General features: G+C 37.0%; 1 protein-coding gene across 1 annotated transcript in view; it reads right to left on the bottom strand.

Annotated features, from left to right (window-relative positions):
• KCTD8 (potassium channel tetramerization domain containing 8) overlaps window positions 1-27324 on the bottom strand; it is a 254926-nt gene that overhangs the window by 55744 nt on the left and 171858 nt on the right. The window lies entirely within an intron of this gene.

The following is a 27324-nucleotide window of genomic DNA, read 5'->3' as shown; positions in this document are numbered from 1 at the left end:
TTACCCCATTAAAAAAAGTCTATATAATTCATGTATATGGTAGCACTATTACATATTATCTTAACTATCAAGACACTCCAGTGAATTTTCTAACATTATAAATTAGTTCTAAAATAAATGTTGCAAATTCAACAGTCTTATCTTAGCTTTGATTTATAAAAGAAAATCATAAGATGCTGTGAAGCAGAATAGGGGAAGCAGATTGCTTTGGGGGGAAAAAAATAGAGCACTTGGTTTCTAGTTAATTCCACAAATTGCTTGTCATGTGCAGGGGTAAATTTAAACAACCTGCACATCTGTGTGAATGAGGGGAAGGCTGTCTAGTCTGTCTTCTTTACATAAAAGAACGCGGTCTCATCTCTTGGTAAAATGCAAAGCACAGTTCAAATCTCAGACAATCACAGGCTATCCTTAAGCTACAGTACTTTAGAAAGGATTTTGATGTCGTGGAGGTCTCTGAAGCTCCATCATCGTCTTCCCAGACCAAGAAGTGTGGGAGTGAAGAACACAGTCTGGAAGCCAAATGGTTGGTCTCCAATTTCACCTTCCCCACTTGCTGGCTGTATGACCTCAGGGAAGTTCCTTAACCTCTCTGTGCTTCTGTTTCCTCAGCAGCAATGTGAAGGCGGTAATACCATATATCACATAGTGTTATCATGCAGGTGAAATGAAGTACCACACGGAAAGCCCGAAGAACAGTGGCCACCGCAGAGTAGGCATCGGTTAAGTATTAACGATGATTCACAGGACTGGTGCTTTTTAACAATCCACTGTCTAGCCTGTTAGTTCCCTATATTGCATGGTGTGGGTGGTGGCAGTTTATTAATCTGTTCACCACATGATTCTGCAGCCTTCTGGGTGTAAAATTTGAAAAAAGAATCCTCTGTCCATTTAACACTTTGGAGATATTTAAAAAAAAATTTTTTTTTCAACTTTTTTCATTTATTTTTGGGACAGAGAGAGACAGAGCATGAACGGGGGAGGGGCAGAGAGAGAGGGAGACACAGAATCGGAAACAGGCTCCAGGCTCCGAGCCATCAGCCCAGAGCCTGACGCGGGGCTCGAACTCACGGACCGCGAGATCGTGACCTGGCTGAAGTCGGACGCTTAACCGACGGCGCCACCCAGGCGCCCCTGGAGATATTTTTAAAAGGAGACTCTCACTTTAGTAGTTGGAAATTAACTGTCTTTCTGTTTCACTTTTACTCGGTCTTCTCCTTCCCCGGTGGGAGGAGTGCCTGGTTCTTCTGATGGCCTTGCACTTTAATCTCTCAGGCTAGGCCTCCACATTTTCCAAAGTAATTTGGCCTCTAATCTTGCTACCTAGTTTCTCTTGGTCTGGAGGGTACTTTACTTTGAGATTGGTAAGCTCTCTTCCCCATTTCATGCCAATTGCCTCCCCGCATGGATTTAATCATAAGGAAGTTAGCAATGCCGCTAAATACCAACTCCTTCGGAAACCACGAGAACTTTGCACAGTGCCATTTATCGTGACCCCACTGCCAGTCACCATAGGTGAAGCAATTCACTTTGAATCCCCTTTAAACCAATTTGTAAAAATGCCTGAGACGCTAACAGATGATTCGCTGAAATTAAGATAGATCTAGTGCCTTCCTGGCAGCCACAAATAGTAACCCTACACCGAAACAGCAATCAAGTGAGTGTTGCATGATTTGCTCTTAGAAGCCCATGGTCTTCATTGTTCACATTTGTTTTACCCTCTAGATGCTGACAACTCCTTTCCTATTCCCTTACTTTGCAGAGATTAAAGAGAGATTTGAGAGTCGGGGATTGCCAGAGGCAGATTGTGAAGCCCCACACACACTTTTCATCGCTGTCTTGTATTGCTCCCGGCATATTTTAATATATGTCTTCAACTCCACCCATGAAGCAGAATTATTATCAGCAGGTTTTTATCCTTGTTTGTGTTCATGAAAGATTCCATCATCCTTCCCAGGGCTGTGACAGGAAATGGAGCCCAGAGAAAGACACCCCTACAGCAACTTGAAAAACCTTTAAGGCTGACATGATCACAGTTCTAAAGATCAACTGGCCACGGTCAAAATAATGTATTTAGAAATGTGCAGAAGGGCGCAAGTGTGGGTGGCTCAGTAGGTTAGGCATCTGACTTCGGCTCGGGTCATGATCTCATGGTTCATAAGTTTGAGCCTCACATCAGGATCTGTGCTGACAGCTCAGAGCCTGGATCCTGTTTCGGATTCTGTGTCTCCCTCTCTCTCTGCCCCTCCCCTCCTTGCACTCTCTCTCTCTCTCTAAAAAATAAATGAACATTAAAAAAAATTTAAAAACACGTGCAGAGTCTACATAGCCTTTGAGGCTGTTGTTCAAGTCCAGGGGAATAAACAGAAATTTCTGGTGTTTTCCATAACGAATGTGTCCGCAAGCATTCAGAGGGAGACCCGCAACAGGTCTCTACTCTTGATTCCCTTCTCTATGATCTTGGTCAGAACCACAGTCTCTCAGGTTCAAAACCCTTGCTTCACGTCCCTGTCGTTCCCACCTTACCAACTCTTTCCTTTCTACATTGCAAAGCTCAAGGTTGGCCTGTCCTCTTTTTGACAATTATGAAATCCCTAATCTGCATTTCCTTCACTTTCCGATAGGGTAGGTGTCAAGCACTGATTATGAATTTTACATACATTTTCTCTTTTTTATCCAGGAAAAAGAAAACCAGATCATGTTTGTAATATTGGTACACTTCATAAACGATGAAAAACACATAGGGCTATAAGTGACTGATAAAGAGATTTATCTCGGGAACGTTCTATCAGAATTCTGAAAGAAAAGTTAGGAAGTTGTATTTAATACGACAGACTATATGTATGTATATACGAATATATATACATACATATATATATATATATATATATATATATATATGCTCATATATATATGAGCTCATATATATTAATTAAATATATACTCACACACTCATTCAGTCCTTGCCAAAACCTTTATGATTATCTCCATTTCATAAAATGAAACTGTAGCGTAGAACAGTTAAGTAACTTCCAAAGGTCAAATAGCTAAAAACCATGATAGAGTCAGGTTTTGGACCCAGGCTGTCTGATTCCAGAATGAATTAAAGAAATATTTAAGGAGTACATACTATATGCACTGGGTGGGTACAAAATAAATATTATTTATGTAATCTTTTCTGTTTCAAAAACTACACCTATAGAAAACAAATAAATAACTTCCATAGTATTGAATTCTCAGTATTGAATTCAATGAAGTCAGAGGTCCCAGCCAGCAAATGACTTAGCCCTTGAATGGCAGGAGGCAGAGTTAATCAGATGTCTAGTAAACCACATCCAAACTTCTGAAAGCATATGCCCGGAGTCCAGCCCACATAAAGCAACCTTGTTACGAACACTGTTTCTGAGTTATACAAAAGAGAGGGCGTAAAAACGCCTGCTGTTCTTTATGTCTACAGTGAAAGCGTAATGGTGGATTGTGCCCCTCACTTCAACTGCTGTGATCATATAGGTAGGCTTCTACCCAAGGGGATATCACTGCCATTCTCTGGATTAGTCTGCGCCTTGTCAGTCCCCTGCTGCCTTTCACATTCACTTCAGCTGCCCACCTCCGTATCACTGACTACTCAGTGTGCAGAGCATGGAGAGTACAAGGGTTATCTCCTGTATTTATTACATTAATTTGGCTCTTTAGAAAACGAGAATTCGGGTCAGTGATTCAAGACTTTTGTACCTTGACGGTGGGGTCCTTTTTTACTCCATGGAGGTACAAAGGGAAAGTAGGGGCCTTGTCCGTTACTCACAACTCATTTTCCAAACCCAGATTCTGGTTGCCTTGCATTCCCACCCATCCTCTCTCTAAGCAGAGAGCAGCTGGTGCTGATGACATCAGTGTGTCTGCTAAGGAGAAATAGTACACAAGGCTTACTAGGAATTGAAAGACATCTAACCAGAAGTGACTGCAGCGAAAAGTCCAGCCTACATGAAGATTTTAGTCCCAATAGAGACACGGGAACAAATAATTAGAAAGAAAAATGTTACCATTGTGTCAGCTTTGGGAAAATTTTTCTCTGTGTGTATTTCAATTAACTATTCAATTAAATATGCATGGCCTCATGACAGTGCTCTGGGGAAGTGTCCTAGCCTCTGGCTAGGCCCTTAGGCCTTGAGAGAATGTTTCAATTTTTAAATAAGACCTCAAAAAGACCTTGGTTAATGTTTCTTGATGGATTCATCTGAAGTGACTTTTGAATCATTTTAATTTAAAAAGTATTTTAAATTTTTCACACGTTTTAATCTTCATTGTTGTCAATCAAAAGACAAATCTGGGACATATTTTAAATTTATTTTCATTGAACTATCATAAACAGAAAAGTATACACAGTAAAGTGATGGACTTTCACAAACTGAACACCCTCTTATAACCATCACCTAGACTAACGAACTGACATTAACACCACCCAAACACAGCTTTTGTTCCCACATAGGCTCTATGCTGCCCCCAGGGATAGCCACTATTCAAATTTCGATAAGCACAGTATTTTTAATTTTTAAATTTTATGTAAATTAGATTATACAGCATTTACTTTGTGTGTTGAACCTTTATCTGTCAACACTGTGACATTATCCACATTATTTCATATATGTATAGATGGTTCATTCTCACTGGTACATAGTATCCCATTATGTGAATATTCTACAATTTATTTGTCCATTCTACCATTGGTGGGCCACTGGTTCCTAGCTTTCAGTATTACAAATAGTGTTGGTATGAATATTCTAGCACTTCTTTTAATGAATGCATTCTCTGTTAAGCATATACTGAGGAAAGTAATAGTTGTTTCCTGAAGTGTATTTTGTATTGTTCCTGTAAGAAATTACCACAAACTTAGTAGCTTAAAACAACGCAAATTGATTATCTACAGTTCTGGAGGCCGGATGCCCAAAATGGACATATTGCTGGTTCTTTGAGGAATGAATGGGATAGTTGGGGACTAAAAGGGTTTTCTGCCTATGGAATTTCAGTAGATTTTAGCACCCACAGCAAAACAGAAGGAAAGGCACAGATTCTGCTTGTGTTGAGGTGCTCGGGCCACAGATTCTTCATTAGTCAAGAAAAGCTGCAAATAATGCCAGGATGATTTAGTAGAAAGATTGTTTGCCATCACAGGTAAGATGCTGTTATATTTTTGTGCATGGGCGCTGAGTTAAGAAAAAAAATCTCTGTGCATTCATTGGTTTTAAGTTTTGAATTTTACTCTTGAACATGGAAATTATTTCTGAGGTGGTAAAACCCTTAGCACACTGGCAGAAATTAAGTACAAAATTGATTAGGGGGGATTTTCCATCACCCAAATTATAAAATATTCTTGCATAAAGAAAGAACACATTGGGGCACCTGAGTGGCTCAGCTGGTTAGGTGTCTGACTTTGGCTCAGGTCATGATCTCGCAGTTTGTGAGTTTGAGCCCCACATTGGGCTCTATGCTGACAGCTCAGAGCCTAGAACCTGCTTCTGATCCTGATCCTGTGTATCTCTCTCTCTCTGCCCCTCCCCCACTCACACTCTGTCTGTCTGTCTCTCTCTGTCTCTCAAAAATAAATAAATATTAACAAAGATTTAAAAAAAAGAAGCACACATAAATATAGGCTGAAAACAGTTATACCTCTCACCATGACAAGGTAAATGATACCAGACCTTTCCTCCCACCATAACAATTACAAAACTGAGCAAGATTTAACAAAACTGTCTTCAGTTATTGGATGACAGGCAGAGATGCTGAGATTCTGGAAATAAGGGAAATACATGAAGTGAACTTCTTATTAACCCAGGTGCTCCAAATGGTCTTACCACAGTGAAGAGAAGTTGGCTGACCTGTGGAGCACAGAAGATGTAGATCAGAATTCAGGGCTGCTGAAGTGTCTGAAATTTGCAGAAAAGAACTGGAGAAGAGAAACTGCATTGGGAGAAAGTAGAAGTCTAGGTTGGTGTTCACCACAGACAGTTGGCCAAGGGCAGGGCTATGCACCTGCAGGATAAGTCTCTGTAAACCCAACAATGACTCAATGTTGCAGGCTGAGAATTGGATGCAGGTATCAGAGATTGAGCAGCACAAGGGATCATTAGCATCCCGATCCTAAGACCCTGTTTTCCTACCAGGACCTGCATGTATTCATTCATTCATTCATTCATTCACTTATATTTTTAATTTTTATTTTAAAGAGAGGGAGAGATGGGGCGCCTGGGTGGCTCAGTCGGTTAAGCGGCCGACTTCGGCTCAGGTCATGATCTCACGGTCCGTGAGTTTGAGCCCCGCATCGGGCTCTGTGCTGACAGCTCAGAGCCGGGAGCCTGTTTCAGATTCTGTGTCTCCCTCTCTCTCTGCCCCTCCCCTGTTCATGCTCTGTCTCTCTCTGTCTCAAAAATAAATAAGCGTTAAAAAAAAAAATTTAAAAAAAAATAAAGAGAGGGAGAGAGAGCGAGTGGGGGAGGGGCAGAAGTTGAGAGAGAGAGGATCTTAAGCAGGCTCCATGCTCAGCATGTACCCCAAATGCAGAGCTCTATTCCATGACCTTGAGATCATGACCTGAGCATAAATCAAGAGCTAGATGCTCAACTGACTGAGTCACCCAAGGACCCCTAATTTTTTCCCCCCTTAGACCATTATTTATTTTGGAAATCTTTTTTTTTTTTCTGGGAGAGATTGGGAATTAGAAACAGTTTTATACTTGCAAGCCCTCAGTTGGAAATATTTTCTCTAAATTCTGCTTAACAAGTGAATAGTTTTCTATTTATTTCACCTGTCTCCACGGCTTAGCACATACAGCTAAAGGAAACCAGTCTTTTCAGTATTGTGCATGGAAATCTTTCAAGCCAAATCCACAAATTCATTAGGTATGTTTTCTATCCCTCATATTACTGTAGGTGACAGTGTTGCCACATTTTCTACCAATGCATAACACAGGTTGTCTTTTTTACTTCCTGCAATAAGATTTCCTCATTGTCCTTACACTATGCACCAACAATTTCCTCAAAATTGTCCTAGCTTCTACCCACTACCAACAGCACATATTTTAGGGTTTGATCTAGTCAAACCCCTTTTCAGGACCAATCTCTATTCTGGTTACTTTTTGTTATGTAACAAAAATTCCAAAACCCAATGGCAAAAGACAAAAGTGATCATTTGCTATCTCATAAATTTCTGGTTTGACCAAGTAGTTTATTCCCCTAATCTCATACAGCTCACCTATATGGCTGCAAACAGAAGGCAGATAGGGCTAAAAAAGTCAAGATGGCTTCAATCATTTATATGCCAGGAGAATTAGAAAGAACTAACAAACAGACAAAAAGGTTCATACTTCTCTCCCTATGCATTTAGATTCTCCATGAGGGTAGCTTCTTTATATGCACCTAGATTCCAAGAGTCAAACAATAAGGGAAAAAGTGGAAACTGTGAGCCCTTTGAAAAGCTAAGTCTAGAATTGGCATGACATCATTCCTGCCGTGTTCTCTGGATTCTTTTTGGCCAAACCAATCCAGATCTAAATAGGAGGGCACAAATGCCATAAATGAGGTAGTGACAAAAATTTATAACCATTTTTAATCCACCAGAGACAAACTCTCAAAAATCACAGTTTGTTAAAACTCAAGGAAGAAAAAATTTAAAATATGATTAGCCCATATCTCCCCCCAAAAAATTGAATTTGTAATATAAAACCTTCCCATGAAGAAAACTCCAGACCTAGATGAAGTCACTGGTAAATTTTGTAAAAAAAAAAAAAAAAAATCAAGAAAACCATAACTCATTCTTTGAAAATATTAATGAACTATAAAGCTGCTAGCAAGATTTAACAAGAACAAAGGAGAAAAGTCATTAATTTTGGAATATGAGAATATTAAAAATAACAAAAGCATTTAATCCTTTATTATGCATAATTTTATTCCAATGTTTGTGAAACTCTGACATGTGATTCAAGAAAAAAAAAAGGAATATCTGAAAAATTTAGTCACTAAATGAGCAAAATCAATACATTAAAAGCTATCCTCAGGGTGCCTTGATGGCTCAGTCAGTTGAGTGACCAACTCTTGATTTCAACTCAGGTCATGATCCCAGGGTCATGGGATCCAGTCCCATACTGGGCCCCACTGCTCCTCCCCTGCTCACACGTGTTCTTCCTCTCTCTCCCTCTCCAAAATTAAAAAATAAAAGATATCCTCAAATACAAAACTACCACTAGGTTAAGGAGGTTTTGAAGGTTAGGTTACAGTCAATCATCAAATTGTCACTTCCAATAATATGCAAGCTCTTCCAGGAAACAGGGGAAACTAACTTTTTTTCATTTTGTGAGACTGATATAACTCAATAAATTTTTTAAGTATCTCTTATGGAAAGAAAACCATAAACCATGTCACATGGGGCTGTAAATATCAAAATATTAAATAAAACATTAGCAACACCAATCCAGGAGTATACTTTTAAAAATTCAATGAGACAAGTTAGAATGTATTTCAGTAAACCAAGAGTGGCTTAGCATGACAAAAATCTTACTGAAATTCTCAACGGTAAATAATAAAGGGGAAATAACTTCTTAGCACATGCAAAAAAGCATTTGGAAGAATAAATATTGGTTTTTTTTTAATGGTTATTGTTGAGAGAGAGAGACAGACCTCATGCTGGGTGGGGCAGATAGAGAGAGGGACAGAGAGAATCCCAAGCAGGCTTCACACTTGTCAGCACAGAGCCTGATGTGGGACTCAAACCCATGAACTGTGAGATCAGGACCTGAGCTGAAATCAAGAGCTGGACGCTTAACCAACTGAGCCACCCAGGAGCCCCAGAAGAATAAATATTATTAAATATCTATACTACCCAAAGCAATCTACACCTTTAATGCAATCCCTACCAAAATACTTTTCACAGAGTTAGAACAAGCAGTCCTAAAATTTGTATGGAACCACAAAAGATCCAGAATAGCCAAAGCACCCCTGGGGAAAAAAAAGGCAAAGCAAAGCTGGAGGCATCACAATTCCAGACTTCAGATTTTATTACAAACCTGTAGTGATGAAAACAGTACAGTACTGCCACAAAAGTAGACACATAGATCAACAGAACAGAATAAAAAATCCAGAAATGGGACCACAACTATATGGTCAATTAATAGTCAATAAAACAGGAAAGAATATTCAAGGTGTTGTGAAAATTGGACAGCAACATGTACGAGAACGAAACTGGACCACTTTCATATAGCATACACAAAAACAAAATTCAAAATGGATTAAAGACTTAAATATGAGTCATGAAACTATAAATATTCTACAAGAGAACATAGGCAATAACGTCTTTGATATCAGGTGCAGCAACTTTTTTCTAGATAGGTCTTCTGAAGCAAAGGAAACAAAAGCAAAAATCAACTATTGGAACTTCATCAAAAAAAGAAAAAAAGAAAAGGAAACAATCAACCACAGTAAAAGGCAACCTATGGAATGGGAGAAGATATTTGCAAATGTCATTTCTGATAAAGGGTTAATATTCAAAACATATAAGGAATTTATAAAACTCAACACTCAAAGAACAAATAATCCAAAAAAAAGGGCAGAAGATATGAATAGACATTTTTCCAAAGAAGACATACAGATGGCCAACAGATACACGAAAAGATGCTCAACATGACTCATCATCAGGGAAACATGAATCAAAACTACAATGAACGATCACCTCAGAATGGCTAAAATGAACAACACAAGAAACAAAAGGGGTTGACGAGGATGTGGAGACTGCAAACTGGTGTAGGCACTCAGGAAAACAGTATGGAGGTTCTTCAAAAAGTTAAAAATAGAACTACCCTATGACCCAGCAGTAGCACTACTAGGACTTTTCCCAAAAAATACAAAAATTCTAATTCAATGGGATACCACAATGTTTATAGCAGCATTATCTACAATAGCCAAATTATGGAAACAGCCCAAGAGTCCACCAACTGATGAATGCATAAAGTGGCAGTGTGTGTGTGTGTGTGTGTGTGTAATGGAATATTATTAAGTCATAAAGAAGAATGAAATCTTGCCTTTTGCAATACATGAATGGAGCTACAGAATATTAGGCTAAGAGAAATAAGTCAAAGATAAACACCATATGATGTAACTCATATGTGCAATTTATGAAACAAAACAAATGAACAAAGGAAAAAAAGAGATAGAGTCAAACCAAGAAACATACTCTTAACTGTAGAACAAACTGACAGTTACTAGAGGGGAGGTGGCTGGGGGGCTGGGTTAAACAGGTGATGGGGATTAAGGAGGGCACTTGTGATGAGTACTAAGTGATACATGGAAGTGTTGAATCACTACATTGTACACCTGAAACTAATATAACACTGTGTGTTAACTTACTGGATATTAAATAAAAACTTTTAAAAAAAAGTCTTAGTAAGTTAGGAATAGAAAAGAATGTTCTTAACTCCACTGAAGATTGTCTTCCAAAATGTATAACATATATCATTCATAATGAAGAAATGTTTAAGACATTTTATTTTCTTTTATTTTTTCTTTAAAATTTTTTTTTTTTTACATTTATTTATTTTTGAGAAACAGAGTGAGACAAAGCGTGAGCGGGGGAGGGGCAGAGAGAGAAGGAGACACAGAATCTGAAGCAGGCTCCAGACTCTAAGCAAGCGGGGCTGTTGCGGGGCTGGAACCCACGAACTGTGAGATCATGACATGAGCCAAAGTCGGACGCTCAACCGAGTGAGCCACCCAGGCACCCCAAAGACATTTTATTTTAAAGGAGCAACAAAATAAGGAAGCTTACTACTATAAGAATTTATAGCTGTCATAAATTCCAGCAATAAATAATTTAAAAATCTAAGTATAAAATGGAGTTATTTATAATAATAACAAAAAATAACGTTATCTACCCAAAGTTATGTAGAACTTTTACCAAAAAATATATTAGATCTCAAAGAAAGACATAAGAAAGACACAAAAGATTGAGAGATTGGACATGTTTATGTTTGCAAAGATTCAATACAAAAAAATGTCAGTTCTCCCTAAAGTAATCCATGTATTGAAATTATCCCCCACCCAGCAGCTGGTTTTGTTTGATTTTTATGGTTGTTTTGTTTCTTTTTGCATTTGTCAAACAGACCCTAAAATTTACATGGGAAGCTGCAGAGATGAAAATACCCAAGTGTTAGTATTTTCATAATGTGGGAGAAAATTCACTCCACTAGATGATAAGACTTACTAAAAAGATACTGCAGTTAAAATATTTTGTTATCTGTGAAGAGATAAATATTTCAATGGAAAAAGCCTCTGAATAATTTTACATGTAGGAAAAATGGGAAATGTCGCAGGTGACATTACTATTCTGTGGAGCAAAGGATGGCTTTTTCCATAAATACTACCGGTAAAATCGACTATCCATATGGAAAAAAAAGAAAGACATATAAAGAAGAAATCATAAAGAAATATCTTTATGACCTTGAAATAGGAAAGAATTTCTTAAATAAGAATTTAAAAGACAACCATGAAGGAAAAAAAAAATAAAGTGTGATCCATTTTCATACGTGAAAAATTAAAAAAAAAAGTCAAAATGACATAAAAAAGGAAAAGCCAAGATTTTGACTCAGAGAAAATGTTTTTAACCTATATAAACTAAATGGTTCACTTTTTAGACTATATAAAGAAACCTCTTCAAAGCAATAAAAATGAGCACAATTAAGTAATAAGGAGCCAATGAGCCAACCATATATCCAAGCAGCTCTTAGGAAGAAACATATAAAATGGTCATCAACCTCGCTGTCAGAGAAAAGCAAACTGGAGAGAGAATTGTTAGTTTTGTGGGTAAAGAACATTGACTATGAAATCAAACCACCTAGGTTCAATTTCTGGTTTTATCGCTTACTAGCCGAGCGACCCTGGGAAAATTATTTGACATCTTTGAGCCTGTGATATCTCAGCTGTAAAATGGAAGTGAAAATAATACCTTCTTCATATGAGACGGTGTGTTAGGACATAGTAACCGTTTAGACCACGCTCAACCATACGCACTTGATAAGTCTAAGCAGTTATAATTCAAACAACAAGGGAAAATCATTTAACATCATCAAACAGGCAAAATTTTAAGTTAGATAACACTCTTGAGTAGCAAGGTATAAGGAAACGGTAACCAATATATTTCTAGTAACAACATAACTTCTAATTTAAAAGGTAATTTGGCAATAGCAAAATTGAAAATATGTGTAATATTAGTACTCAGCATTTCCACTTGGAAAAGTCTAAGAGAAAATCTCACCCATGGACATGCATAACCTTACACATACCCTTTTTGTACAAATGTACACAGATACCTATAGCCACAATGTTGGTTAGAGTTAAAAAACAACAACAGTACAAACTGTCCAGTGCAGAGTGGTGAATGAACTGTAGACGCAACCCAAATATTAAAGAGCAGTGAAAATGCACTAACTAATCTATACCGTTAAATTTCAAAAGACACCATTTGGGGCACCTGGGTGACACAGTCGGTTAAGCGTCCGACTTTGGCTCAGGTCATGATCTAGCAGTTTGAGTTTGAGCCCCGCCCCCCTTCGGCTCTGTGCTGACAGCTCAGAGCCTGGAGTCTGCTTCAGATTCTGTGTCTCCCTCTCCCTCTGCCCCTCCCCTGCTCACGCTGAATCTCTCTGTCTTTCAATAATAAATAAATAAACGTTAATTTTTTTTAAATTAAAAAAAAAGACATTTACTGGGGCAACTGGATGGCTCAGTCGGTTAAGCATCTGACTTCAGGTCATGATCATGCAGTCCACAAGTTCTAGCCCTGCGTGGGGTTCTGTGCTGACAGCTCAGAGCCTGGAGCCTGTTTCAGATTCTGTGTCTCCCTCTCTCTCTCTGCCCCTCCCCCACTCAGTCTCTCGCTCTCTCAAAAATAAGCAAAACATTAAATAAATATATTAAAAACATGTAATAGAATGCAGTGACTTGTAAAGGGAATTGACTTTGGAGTGATTTTATTCGAAAGCCTCTTTAATGGTAAGCCTTGTAAAATTCTAATTGTTTTTTCAAAGGTGAAAGTCAGAAAAGCTCAGATTTAGCCATGAGAAAAAGATTCACTAATCTATATTTCTTTGTTCATAATAATGAGGATCTAGGCCTCATACATTATAATCCATGCCCTAAATTAAATTTAATGAAAACCTTACTTTTCTCACTACAGCTCTTACTCCTCAGAATTGCGAAACCTCCTTCATCTAGCTACTCTACACCTTCTTCACCCAGTATTTTGGAGGCCAGAAAATCTTTCCATTTTAGAAAATAATTATTTAGCTGAGACTTGAATATAGGGAAAATAGTGAATTAGTGAGATAGGCTAATTAGATCCGGGATGTAATGGCTCAATAGACTGTTTTGGTCACAAAACAGTCTGAGGCAGGTGCTCGAGCGGGATGGAGAAACTCTACTCCATGGAGTTTTTCAGGGATTCAAGCTGACAGTAGCTGGATTGAGATGGATCGAGATGGGTCCAGATATATGGATCCAGCATACATGGATTTAAGATCCTTCTCCATGTCATTCATAATCCCAAAGAACATTGAAGGGTACTCTTTGGAGGTTTTACGAAACAGGACTAGATTATGGCACATTATTACATTTGGTCCTATTTCATTGGAGATCATTGATCATATGGCCACACCTAGACACAAGTCCATTTGAGAACTGGGATCTAGCTGGACAGACATAGGTACAGCTATTACAGAGAAGGGGAACACATGACAGATACAGAAGAGACATTTCTGGCAGGAAAGCAAAATGTTTTAAAGGACTAGAAGAAAGAGTGAAATAGGCCAGTAAATTTTTTCCTTCCTTCCTTCCTTCCTTCCTTCCTTCCTTCCTTCCTTCCTTCCTTCCTTCCTTCCTTCCTTCCTTCCTCCTTTTCTTTCTTTCTTTCTTTCTTTCTTTCTTTCTTTCTTTCTTTCTTTCTTTCTTTCTGTTGGGAGGGTGGATTATAATGTACAGAAGTGGCGATAGTGTTATGGGTGGAGCACAGGAGCAGATGACTTAGACAAGTAATCCAGTTCCCTATCACAAGGCTGCCAGTAAAATACAGGATGCCTGATCAAATTAGAATTTCAGATAAATAATGACTAATTTAAGTATGTTGTGTGCAATAATTGCATTCGTTAAATCTGGCAATGCTACATATCATGAAATTCTGTCATACCATGCGAAAAAGCTTATATTCATTCTGGTGGGTAATGATGGGTCCTTCATTTTTTATTTTTTAATTTTTTCTAACAATGGGTCATTTAACGGTTTTGAAGAGAGCATATGAAAGTCAGGGTCATATGACTGTTACAGAAAGTCATGCTGGCAGCAGAAAGGAATATAGATTTGAAAAGGATAACACCAGAACCAGGAAAAAAAAAGGAAAAGGACTATTGTATCTTTTCAAAATTCTGATTTTGATTCACTTGGATATATACTTAAAAGTGGGATTGCTGCATATGATAGTTCTGTTTCTAATTTTTTGAGGAGCCTCCCTGCTCATTATAGTAACATAGGTTTCTTGTAGCACCCAAAAATAGAGCATTCCCGTGAAACATTTCGTAAGCCAAAACGGCACAAAGTGAAGAAGCAATTACCATTTCATAAAAGCAAAAATCCTCTTTGGATTTCTTCCAGTTAGCAAAAACAGGTACCTAATATAGGTCATTTGTAAAAGCAAAGTAGCACAAAACCCTTCACAGAAGCAGGAGAAACCTGTATTCACAATAGCCAATTCTATACAGAAACTACCTAAACGTCCATTAACGATGACTGAATACAGAAATGTGGTTTATACATACAATAGGATATTATTCAGCTTCAAAACAAGAAAGGGATTGTGCCCATATGCAGCAATATAGATGAACCTGGAGGACAGCATTACTGTGTGAAATAAGCAAGAGACAGAAAGACCAACACTATGTGATTCCACTTATATGAGGTATCTAAACTAGTCAAGCTCATAGAAACAGAGAGTGGAATGATGTTTGTTGGGTTTGGGGTGTGAGGGAATGTGGAGCTGCTATTGAACGTGTATACAGTTTCAGTAATGCAAGATAAGTAAGTTCCAGAGATCTGCTGTAAAATATTGTGCTTACAATTACAATTGCTGTACTGTGCAATGAAAAATTTGTTAAGAAGATAGAGCTCATATTAAGTGTTTTTACCACGGTAAAATAAAATTTAAAGCAATTATTGAATAGTCCAATAAAGAAATTGTGTGTGAGGGTGGGGGGGGGGGGAGACAGAGAGAATAGTGACCATCACAGTGTAGATAATAAAAGAGAAAAATAATCAGGAAATAATTAGAAATTGTAACTATTGACGTGAGTGATTACTTGGATGGTGGGAGCATAGATCACTAAAAATGGATCTAAAATTATTTTTGCCCCATTTGCAACCACTGACACCATAAAGAGATAAGGAATACAGAAAAACAAACAAAAAAGCAGTTTTGAGGAAGTGAAGGGTAGAGGCAGTAGGGGAGGTATAGGATGGTAAGTTTGGAACCAGTTGATTTCAGTGATTTGTAAGGCACTCAGATAATGATGACCAGGTGGCAAATATATGCTCGCTCTACTCTGGAATTCCTTCAAGATGTCTCGACTATGGACATCAATTGGAAATGACCACTCTACAAACAATACTACAAAAAATAATCGTCAAGTTAAAAAAAAAAAAATCAAAGGGCGTGTACCACAATTTTGTGGAAAGCCATGAGGTGAGGACACAGAGAGCAAGAAGATCCAGCTATGATCAAAAGGGAATAGCAGCAAGTAGGACAAACGGGGCGGAAGATGGCAGGGAGGCCAAATATGTACCCTCTCAAAGGCCACACGGAAATATAAGGACTGAGATATAGTGGCTGGATTTGGCAACAGTCTTTCAGAGTTGCTTTTAGCAAGGGTATTTCTAAGGGAGGGTGTGGGGGTGAAGGTGGGGATGAAGTAGGACAGACCCCTGAGAGTGAATGTGAAGTGAGGAATTAAAAACATGAAGGAGGGGCGCCTGGGTGGCTCACTCGGTTGAGCGTCCGACTTCGGCTCAGGTCATGATCTCGCGGTCTGTGAGTTCAAGCCCCGCGTCGGGCCCTGTGCTGACTGCTCAGAGCCTGGAGCCTGTTTCAGATCCTGTGTCTCCCTCTCTCTCTGACCCTCCCCCGTTCATGCTCTGTCTCTCTCTGTCTCAAAAATAAATAAACGTTAAAAAAATTAAAAAATAAATAAACAAAAAAAAAATAAAAACATGAAGGATCGATGGTGCTTTAAGGAAGATAAAATAGAAAAATTGAGAAAGAGAAAAAGGATAGCTACACTTAACTAATGGATCCAAGCCGAAAGAGGGTTTTTTATTTTCCTAATAGGAGAAACTTAAACCTGCTTCCTCTCAAAGAAGAATGTTTTTAGATGAAAGATCTTGAAGAATTAGATATGATCAATGGAGAATGTTTCTGGAAAAAGTGGAAAACAATGGGTTAAAAACCATAAGTGGGGTGACTAACTTGAAACAAGAGGAGAGATACTTTACTGTGAAAGATGGAGAGAAAAACAGGAGAAAATGCAGATGAGTTTGATTGTTGGAAGAATTGTAGTTCATCCCCAATGACTTAAAATTCCTTCTTAAGTAGGAGACAGAATCATTTGCCAGGAATGAAAGCATTTGAGGTTGGTTTACCTTGAGGATTGTTGCAAAGGTTCAGGTTGGATTTCTACTTAGTTTGAACCAATTGAATATAAAAACAAATTAGAAGGATTTCCCATGTGACAGAAATAAGTATGTTGTACAGATGTCTTCATATATTGGAATCTATCATAGCTCTGAATCAGCCATTTTGGGGGATACTCATCATATGATTCTTTCTAATATGGCCACTAACTAATAAGAGATGGTGGAGTTGTTTTTGCTGTTGTTTGCTTGTTTGTTTGTTTTTGTTTTTGTTTGCTTGATCTAGGGCTTACTATCTTCTCACTATTTAAAAAAAATTATGAAAAGCTAAAGTATTGGAAGCATATGTAAAAAGCACTGTGAGGATTATACAGGTTATATATTATGTACTGAATCCTTAAATTATTCACATTGTTCCAAGCATTTTCTGACCTGGTCTGGAGGTATCTTGGTTTTGGAAAACAAATTACAGGGGGCCCCTAGGTGACTCAGTCAGTTAAGTGTCTGACTCTTGATTTCAACTCTGGTCATGATCTCATGGTCCTGAGATTGAGCCCCACATTGGATTCCATGCTAATTCTCTCTCTCTCTCTCTCTCTCTCAAAATAAATAAATATTGAGAAAGGAAAACCAATTCCATAATGTTTCATAAGAGTCAGCTGATTCTTCTGTAATCAGTCTTCTACTTGATTTATTGCTTGATAAGAAAATATACTAATTAAGTTAACTGTAGTGTTGGCATATGGGTATTGGGATATTGACATTTGAACACCAATTAGACCACACTCTTAATCTCATTTTCTTGATAGTTTCCTTTATCACTGTATTGAATTATGAGAATAATCTTATCTTTCTTTTCTATTTATATCTTAACATATTTTTCCTAATGAAAATTAAAGAAAAATTTCACATTAATACCTGTTCTAGTAGCCATAAAACATGCAAGAATATACATGTATGTTAACCCAGATTCCATGTACATTGTTAGCTAGGTGTTAAGAGTTTGTTGCTTTTCTGTCAGATAATTTTTTGAGGTTTCCAAACATGAATAGTTACATACATTTTGATAATTAGCTGCCAAACTCAGCCTCTTCTATTATTTTGAGCATGCTATATCCCACATTTTTCTGTCCCACCTTAGGGATACCTATGTCTTTTATATATTTTAAAACATCCTGAGGAGTATTAGATTAATTTACAGGCTCCCTTCTCTCTTCACTTTTGTAGAAAACCAGCTGGCTATACTATCCCCTATTCTCATTATCCTCACCCAAAACACTTCTTTGCAGACATGTTTTAAATTAAAAAAAAAAATAATAATGTTTATTTTATTTTTGAGATAGAGAGAGACAGAGTGATTGGGGGAGGGGCAGACAGGGAGGAAGACACAGAATCTGAAGCAGGCTCCAGGCTCTGAGCTGTCAGCACAGAGCCCGACATGGGACTTGAAGTCATAAACCATGGGATCATGACCTGAGCCGAAGTTGGACGCTTAACGGACTGAGCCACCCAGGCGATCTACGGACATATTTTATACAGTTTTGAAAGTCACATATTCAAACAGTTTGTACTCATTTTTGGCCACTTTAAGGAACTGCTAGAGGAAAGAGGGAGATGTTGGGATGTATTTATTTCACTCTGAGAAAAAAACTGGAAAAAAATGCGCATGTTAAAAAAGTTTTCTGCTATCCAATTTCAGAATAATAAGAAAAGAAGATGAAAAATCAGCCTCTTATAAATATCTTTGTGTTTGAATATGGAGATGATGCCCAAGGAAAAGGAAGTTTGAACCAATTTATAGTTCTGAGAGCAAGATTACTGATAACAGAATTTGGATATTCTGCTTACATTAATGTCTCCTGATTATAGAGTTGTCAGATTTAACAAATAGAAATACAGGTTTCTCAGTCAAATTTGAATTCCAGGCCATCGTGGTGAATGGGTTATCGTATAAGTATGTCCCCAGTATTGCATGGACATTTTACATTCTACCTACTAGCTCTACCTGGGAGTAGTTAGGAAGTGGGTGATAATAGGGGAAGAGAGAAAAGCCACTGAAAGACAGGGGCACTGAGCACACTTCTTGGGAGCAAACCGTATAGTAGAATGGTGTCCTGTGGGAAGCTATTGTTTATAGGAAATGATCGTAACTTACGGGAAGGTACTCAGGAGGATGAAAGAAGATCATGGGTAGGAATGTTTCTGCCACCAGCCATTCCCATCTTCTATTCTTTTGCTGTCTAATGACGAGACAGCTGTGTGGCTCTGGAAATAGACAGATTTAGGTTTTAAGACTGGCAGCGCCACTTCTTATGAGTTGATGGTCCTTCGGTTCCTTGATATCTGAGTCACATTTGTCCCAGCTTGGAGAATGAAAAGGTTATCGTGAAGACCAAATGATTTCTCAAAGCACCTGAATCAGAGTCTTGGCCACACCAGATAGAGGGCCGCTTGTCTTGGCCTCACAGTTAATATGAAGGCTCTTTTCCTTAAAACCCAAACAGAATATTTAATACATTTTGCTGGATAATACCTCACCCTATTTTCATATTGGCCCAACTCCCTTTCATCTAAATTGATTGTGAAGATAGTCTTCAATACTTATATATTGACATATGAATCAAGTAGTTTATGTGGGTTCTCTAGCTACATTGCTTGGATTCCAATCTGGTTCCACCACTTAACTGTGTGATCCCAGGCAAGGTATTTAACCTCCCTGTGTCTCAGTTTCTTCATCTGTAAAACGGGAATAACAATGATACCTACATTGTAAAACTGGCGTGAAATACCTGACACATAGCACTCACAAATGTTAACTATTACTATATCATTCATTGGCAATAATTTATAAATACATGTTTTTCACAACTAATGAAGTGAGTCAGGAAACTCTGGAAGGGAAAGCAGCCTTTTCAAAATTCCCAATACCAATACCATTTAAACATCCAGCTAAGGACTCTCTTCTAGGTCTGAGATAGTGCCTCCAAAAGTTTTGTTTGCAAATTTTTGTTTACAGAGAAGATTCTTTAGTTTCGTCTGATTGATTTATTTACTTATTTTCTGAGTGATAATACATAATCTTATACATGTAGAGGTTAGGTAGAGAGAGGGTAATTACATGTATCTTTCCCGTGTCACAAGGAAATTCGGTATTCCTCAAATATCATGGCCAGGTTCCCACTATATATCAAGTATAAACATATCACACTAACACTCTGAATCTGGCAAATAAAGCTTCTACTTCTCTTTTCAAGCAGAAATGGACATAGGATTATAGAAACAGAGATTCAATAGAGCAGAAAGTAATTATAAGATTTAGTTAGTTTATCCTCCTACATCCAAACACCTAAGCCATCCCAAAAAGTAACAGTCTATTTTAGTTTCTCAAACCTCTTGAAATGGAAATGTATTTTCTTTGGCAATTTCTTCTAATTTCTTATAATTTGTATGGTCAAATAATTCTTTCTAAGGCCAGTTCAGGACTGAAAAATTGACCACATTTCTATTTCCAGTCCTTTTCTATACCTGGCTTTTTCCTTCCATAGAAGCTGCCTGAATTTTATCATGACTTTTGTGAAATGTTTGAAGCCATTAATGCTAGACAGTTTTGATAGAAGCAAAAAAGTCTAAAGGCAAATTGTTCTTTAGAGATATGTTCTTTGAGATATATTGAGTTTTTATAGTTTGTCTTACCCCAAAACATCCTTAAGTATTTATTCCAATTGCAAATTGACCATTTTGATCATATAATTACATGCTCAATTGCATATCTTAAGTAAAAATTTGACAAGAAGACTCAATTTCTATATATACTTACATTTTCCACAAGTTATTAGGTATTAGGAAGCCAGCCAGAAAAGGAATAGAATGAATTACTAGCATCTGAAACATTGAAAAGGCTAACTTGGTTGTAAGCACAAGGAGATAACATCAAATAGAAATAAATACTTTATGTTAAAATTTAAAAACAATTATTAAACTAATAAGAGGAGTGGCAAATAGAAAAGTAAGTAGGTTAACATTAGAAAATGTCTGAAATAAAATAAAAAAGTAGGGGGGGAATGGAAGTTATAACTATAATTTATTTAACACATAAACTGAGCACCTACTATGTTCTAGGCACTAGAAATTCTGCACCGAGCAAAGGAGGAAAAGTGTTCACCTTCATGGGACTCACCTGCCAGGCAGAAAGATCAGTAATAACAAAATAATAAATAAAATTATATAAAACATAAAGTACTGATAAATGCTTTGGAGAAAGAAAATGGAACAGGTTAAGGGAATAGAGTGAGGACAGGTGCTACTTAAGATAGGGTGCTCAAGGGATGCTCTTGGAGATGCTATCATTTTAGCAAGGGCTAGAATTGAGAGTTGACCCCTGCAAACATATGTAAGAAGAGTTTCCTAACTCAAGGGCAAAAATTCTTGTGGCTCCTGTCGTCATGTTTAGAATTTTCAAAGAACAACAGAAAGACCAGTGTGGCGGGAGCTAAGTGAGGAAGAAGAGTGATGGAGAATGCATGATGAGAGCCAACTGAGGTCGGGATCATTTAGGCCATGACAGATAAGCCAAGAATTTAGGAAGGTTAGCAGCAGATTAGTGACATGATACACATTTTGCTTTTTAAAAAAAATCACCCTGGTTGCTGTGTGATAAATAGACTTCTTCAATGAAATAAGACGGGAAGTGGCAGGGAGAGTTAGAGCCTATTGAGCTAAAGCATGGAGGAGATGAAAATGGTTTGGAGTAGGGTCTTGGTGGTAGGGATTAGAGGTGGTAAGATTTTGGATCCATTTTGAAAGTATAGCTAGTAGAGTTTCTAATGGTTTGCACAGGAGAAATAAAAAGAGAGCAGAGGACTCAGGGAAGGTGCCAAGATTTTTGAGCTGGGCAAGGTGTTCAGTGAGTTGGGGATTACTGCAGAAGGAAGAGGTTTGGGAGCAAAAATCAAATGTTAAGTTTGAAATGCCCATGTGACACCAGCATATCCAGAGAAAATTCTAGTAAGTAGTTGTACATCCAAGACTAGATTTCAGTAGCAAGTTTTGTTCTGTAAACCAAAATTTAACCATCATCAGAGAAGAGAGGTTATTTAAAAACAAGGAGAATGAACGAGGTCACCAAAGAAGCTAATATAAATAGAAAAAAAGAGGTCTCAGAATTTAGCCCTGAGCCCTCAGGCACTCAACAATCTCTCCATTGGCAAAATAAGCTAGTAACAGAGACCGAGAAGGAGTCATATTGAGATTGAAAACTAGAAGAGTACAGTGTCCTAGAAACCAAGGAAGGAAGGTACTTAAGAAGAAAATGAACAGTTCTGTCAAATGCTTCTAAAAAATAATCTGTGAACAAGTGTCCATTGAATTTGACAATGAGGAAGTCATTGGTGACTTTGACAAGATCTTGACTTGATTTTTAGTGGAGTGATAGGGAATAAAGCTTGGTTATAGTGGGTTCAAGAATGGGAGATGAGAAGTAGAGATTTCAAAGTATTTTTTTCCTAAGCAGAACAAATGGCAGCCATTACTGCCAAGGGGGCTATAAGATCAAGGTCAGTATCTCATCTATCTATCTATCTATCTATCTATCTATCTATCTATCTATCCATCCATCCATCAACAAAACAGAAAAGATAACTGATGACAAAGAAGAGAGGAGGAACAGCTGCATTAACAAAATCTCTGAAAAAGCAATAAAGGATGGAATTAATATTAATTATAGAAAGACATTGCTTACTTAAGAAAAAATAAACCTTCTTGACAGAAGTCACCTGTGCCTTAAGGTAAAAAAAAATGCTTTATTCTTTAATATTAAGGAGATATTTTATTAGAGATATTTTAATGAGAAAGCCTCTAGAAAGTGTGCATTAAAGTTTATTAGAATCAATGTCTTTTTGTCAATGTCTTATGGTAGATAAAGACAACTGATATAGCCTTAAAAGAAAATAATTTATGTAATGGCTACATTCACCCTTTCGTTTTTTACAAATATTAATTTAGTGGGATGAAGGTTGCAAACAAGTAGATTAATGAAACATGGACTAATACTTCATTCCCAAATGAAAGTGTAACAGCTTGTTCAAAAATTAATATTCAATATTCTCCGGGATGTCTTTCAAACTTCAAAGTGAGACTTACTGATGTTGTAGTTTGTATGAAAACTTGAGTAAAGTAGAATAGCTAATATTATGAAATTCAACATATGTTAAATTACCATAATAAGAGATCAGTTTAGGGCAAGGGGTTGTTTGCTATATGAGATTTTTGTGTAATTGTTTTGACTCTGCCCATGACAATTCTGAATTTCTCTCTGATGTGTTCTTTCTTCTGCCAGTGCAGCAATGGAAAGCATATGGTAGTTTTTCTTTTTAGGTCTATATTTTTATAATCTTTGTCACATTTTAGGCATAACAAGTAAGTTGAAAATCTGCTTCTTTCCCTCTATCAAACATGAACTTCTGGTTGGAAATCTAGGTAGATGAAGAAATGGAGTTGCTTTATTTTTCAAAGAATACAGGTTACATGAACCATGACTAAATCTCTGAATTCTTTCAAAGAGAATAAGTGGAACACCAATGATGTCACGACCTCAAATCAATATTAATGGTGTTGCCTTTGTGTGAATGCACTGATGTTTGGGGCCTAAAAACAATTGCTTCTTAATTGTTTGCTGTTGCTTCAAGCCTTCTAAATCCAAATATAAACACTGTGCATTCTTATTGTCTACAGACGGATTACTATACAGTTTACCATTTTGTTTTACTTTGATATTAGGAAAAACTGAAAATTGTAAAAATAACAGAAGGAAAGAAAAAGGGAAGGGAAGAGAAACAAAGGCAAAGGAAGGGAATACTCAGGGAAATGGTTTTAAAATATTGAAAACTGCTATTAGGATTAGTGATGTCTTAAAATGCATCCCTAGTCAACAGCGTTCAAATGGCATGAGAAGTTGAATCCACCAGCAAGATAGAAAGTAGAATATTTATCTATCAGCACACTTGCTAGCAACATCATTTCCTTAGCAGAAACTGAAAGCATTCCAAAGAAGGCTCTTCTGTCCCTAACGCTATGACATCAGTTGGCAATTCTTTTCTTTGCAGGACCCTGTCTCCAATCTCTCCCACTGTTTCCAAGTGCCTGGAATATGCAGCCATATTTAACTGTGCCACGAAGACTTAATAATTCAGAGAAAATGACTTATCTTCTTTTGCCTGAATTGTCTCGTCTGTAAAACTGGGATAATATCAGTTTCTACCTCAAAAAGTTATCATGGATATTAAATGAAGTAAAAAAGGGTAAGTTGCTTTAAATTGTATCTATCATATCTTAAACACTAAATAAACATTAATTATTGTTAATATTACGATTAGTCCTACAATAACAAAGAAGAGACATCTCTTATCATTCTTTTTCAAAAAGTGAAACTTACTCAAAGTTTGCCCTCGTATTTGAGCCAGAAATCAATATTGTCCCCTTTAGCCAATACAAAATCAAAATTACTTCTTAGCACTTCTATAAGGCAGTGTTAAATTTTCTTATTTTCTTTAGACAACGGCACTTGTCAAGCCTCAACAGAGTATCTGTATTAAATATAAAGTTCTAGAATCAGTATCAGACCTTTCTTTTTTGGAAACTTTTATATACTTCCGTCCTAGCACTTGGGTTTAACAAATGCTTTGGGAATATAAGTGGTGTATTACACATAAAAAGAAACTTTAAAATCACAAACAGTTTGTTGGCAACCATATTTTATCAATAATTTTGTTTTACAAAAAAATATATATGTATATGCATGTATGCAAACATATATGTAAATATACATATATATGTACACACACATACTTATTTTGTTCCATATGATTTCCATGTCAAGATGATTAGACTTTTCTCTGTAAATCTGTGATATCAGAGTTCTTCTTTTAAACCCACTTATTCCCAGAATATTATTCCTTTTTCCCAGTATGCCTCTGTCAACCTTTTTTGTCTTTCATTTCTCCTTTTATTCAGACTTTAAGAATATGAAAATAGCTAACTTACCTATTGACTATATCTGTTATGGAAGGAGCTAGGAAAAATGATGAAGGTTGTACACTATACTCCCTTCGCACATTATATAAAGGCATGAACTCAGGAGCTAAATTGAGGCTAAAATCCATAAAGATTAACAGCAAGTTATACAAGTGTCTTCATTTATATAATTAATTAAAATCTTAATTTAATATACCCATTATTGCCTGTCAGAAGAAATAATGTACTTCAAAGTCCTTTCATTTGGAGTTCATCTTCAATCAATATTTACATATAATTCCAGTCTTCCAGAAGGAATATTCAGCCTAATGAATAGTAATCAATCGTGCTGGGATATACTGACTACACCAGATAACTAATTTGCAAATAATTATTTTATTGTGAGAGACAAAAGAGAATAATGATTAAGAGTCCACAGATTTGGATTCCAACTTCTATTTTCAATTCCAGTGCCATAGTTTACTGTGTGTATGACCCTATTAATACTTCTATCAAACGCAGATAATACAATTACCTATACCTCATGGGATATTGTCAGTATGAAATGAGAAGATATATATTAAGTGCCTATACATAATAATGGGCCATCAATAAATGCCCATAATATTATCAACATGGATATATACTAGGCTAAGCCACAAGTAACTACTGTTTTTGTCCATGTCTGTCATTTATTGGAAGTTTTATATAGTTAAATCTAATAAATGCACACAGAGACTGAACTTCTAGAAAATTTGAAAGAAACTCCACAAAAGTTAGCAATAGGAACATGTTTCCCCATTGACCTTTTCAGAAGGACAAATGATGAGCAAATGAGCCAAACTAAAAAATAAACAAAAAAATAACTAATCAGGCTACTTCAAGGATATATTAAAGAGCATAAATTTTCCCTTTCGCTCATACTCATGTGTAAAGTAAGGAATAATAGCCATTCAAAATGAGACCCTTCAGGGGCGCCTGGGTGGCGCAGTCGGTTAAGCGTCCGACTTCAGCCAGGTCACGATCTCGCGGTCTGTGAGTTCGAGCCCCGCGTCAGGCTCTGGGCTGATGGCTCGGAGCCTGGAGCCTGTTTCTGATTCTGTGTCTCCCTCTCTCTCTGCCCCTCCCCCGTTCATGCTCTGTCTCTCTCTGTCCCAAAAATAAATTAAAAACGTTGAAGAAAAAAATTAAAAAAAAAAAACAAAATGAGACCCTTCATGAACTTAAACTTTATAAACTATAAATGATCAGATATTTAAAGTATGTGTAGAATGAAGTGTATTCCCATGCATTTATATTCTTTGAAAAATGATAATCTGTCTAGGATACTACTTTAGGTAATCAATACCTGAAATTAACATTTTAAGAGTTTGTTAAAATTTTGTGCTACCATAAGCTCACATATATATGTGTAATGTGTGCATACGAATTGTATGAATGGTAGCACAAGTTAGAGCACTGTGCATTTTGATTCATGCGTTAATTCTACAGATCCATGTTCACGTCAGTTGCATCAGGTGGGGTTTCAGGCACCGGGGACACAGTGGTGAATGAGGCAGGCAGGGTCTCTGCCGTCAACTAGGCACAGACCACTGGAACTGCTGGATTCCAGTTATCATTGCAAAGTCATCAAAACAGAGAATCACAAATTCTTCAAATACCAAAATCCATATTCCTTTTCTCACTGTAAGCATTTAGGAGGGCCAGGGTTGATATTTCTGAAAACGAGAGACTAAATTGTTCTTTTTTTTTTTTTAATTTTTTTTTTTCAACATTTTTTTTTTTATTTATTTTTGGGACAGAGAGAGACAGAGCATGAACGGGGGAGGGCAGAGAGAGAGGGAGACACAGAATCAGAAACAGGCTCCAGGCTCTGAGCCATCAGCCCAGAGCCCGACGCGGGGCTCGAACTCACGGACCGCGAGATCGTGACCTGGCTGAAGTCGGACGCTTAACCGACTGCGCCACCCAGGCGCCCCTAAATTGTTCTTATGTAGAAGATTATCCCTCTTCTTTTATGAGTCACATCACATATTAAGAACCACAAAACCTCTTATTTGACTTGAAGAGTTAGAAAGCTAACAACAAAATTGGAAAATGGAAGAATAATAGGTGAATCACAAACCTGCTTAAAGAATTCTGAATGTTATATGACAGTTCATTTCTTCAATGGCTTCTTCCCTAAAAAGAAATGTTTCCCAATTTTCAGAAAATCAAGTGTTCATAAATATTCAAAAGGTGACATTCTTTCCATGTGGCATATATAATTCATGATTTTCTCCATGCTTCCATTATACAGGTAAAAAATAAGTACATTGAAAGGATGCTAACTATCCATTTGAATTTAAAAGCTTACTCTCCCAGTAGCAAATGAGTAGTCAAAAAAAGCATGTGTGTACATTTGTCATATGTATATTAACAGACCTCTACATAAATATTTTCTATGAGAAAACAACTAAGACATTTTCAATGTTAGCATCATAAAATCTTAATGAATTTTTCATGACTGAAAGAGTGCAGAGGTTTGGAATATGAATTAGAAATCTTAGGAAGGGTAGAAAATGTCTCTCAATCCAATCGTTGAACCATGTGGGAAAAAGATGAAGATTTC

Source organism: Neofelis nebulosa, chromosome 3, assembly GCF_028018385.1.
Source record: "Neofelis nebulosa isolate mNeoNeb1 chromosome 3, mNeoNeb1.pri, whole genome shotgun sequence".
NCBI classification, from domain to species: domain Eukaryota; kingdom Metazoa; phylum Chordata; class Mammalia; order Carnivora; family Felidae; genus Neofelis; species Neofelis nebulosa.
The sequence above is the reverse complement of the archived record's forward strand: the minus strand, read 5'-3'. Positions and strand labels throughout refer to the sequence as shown.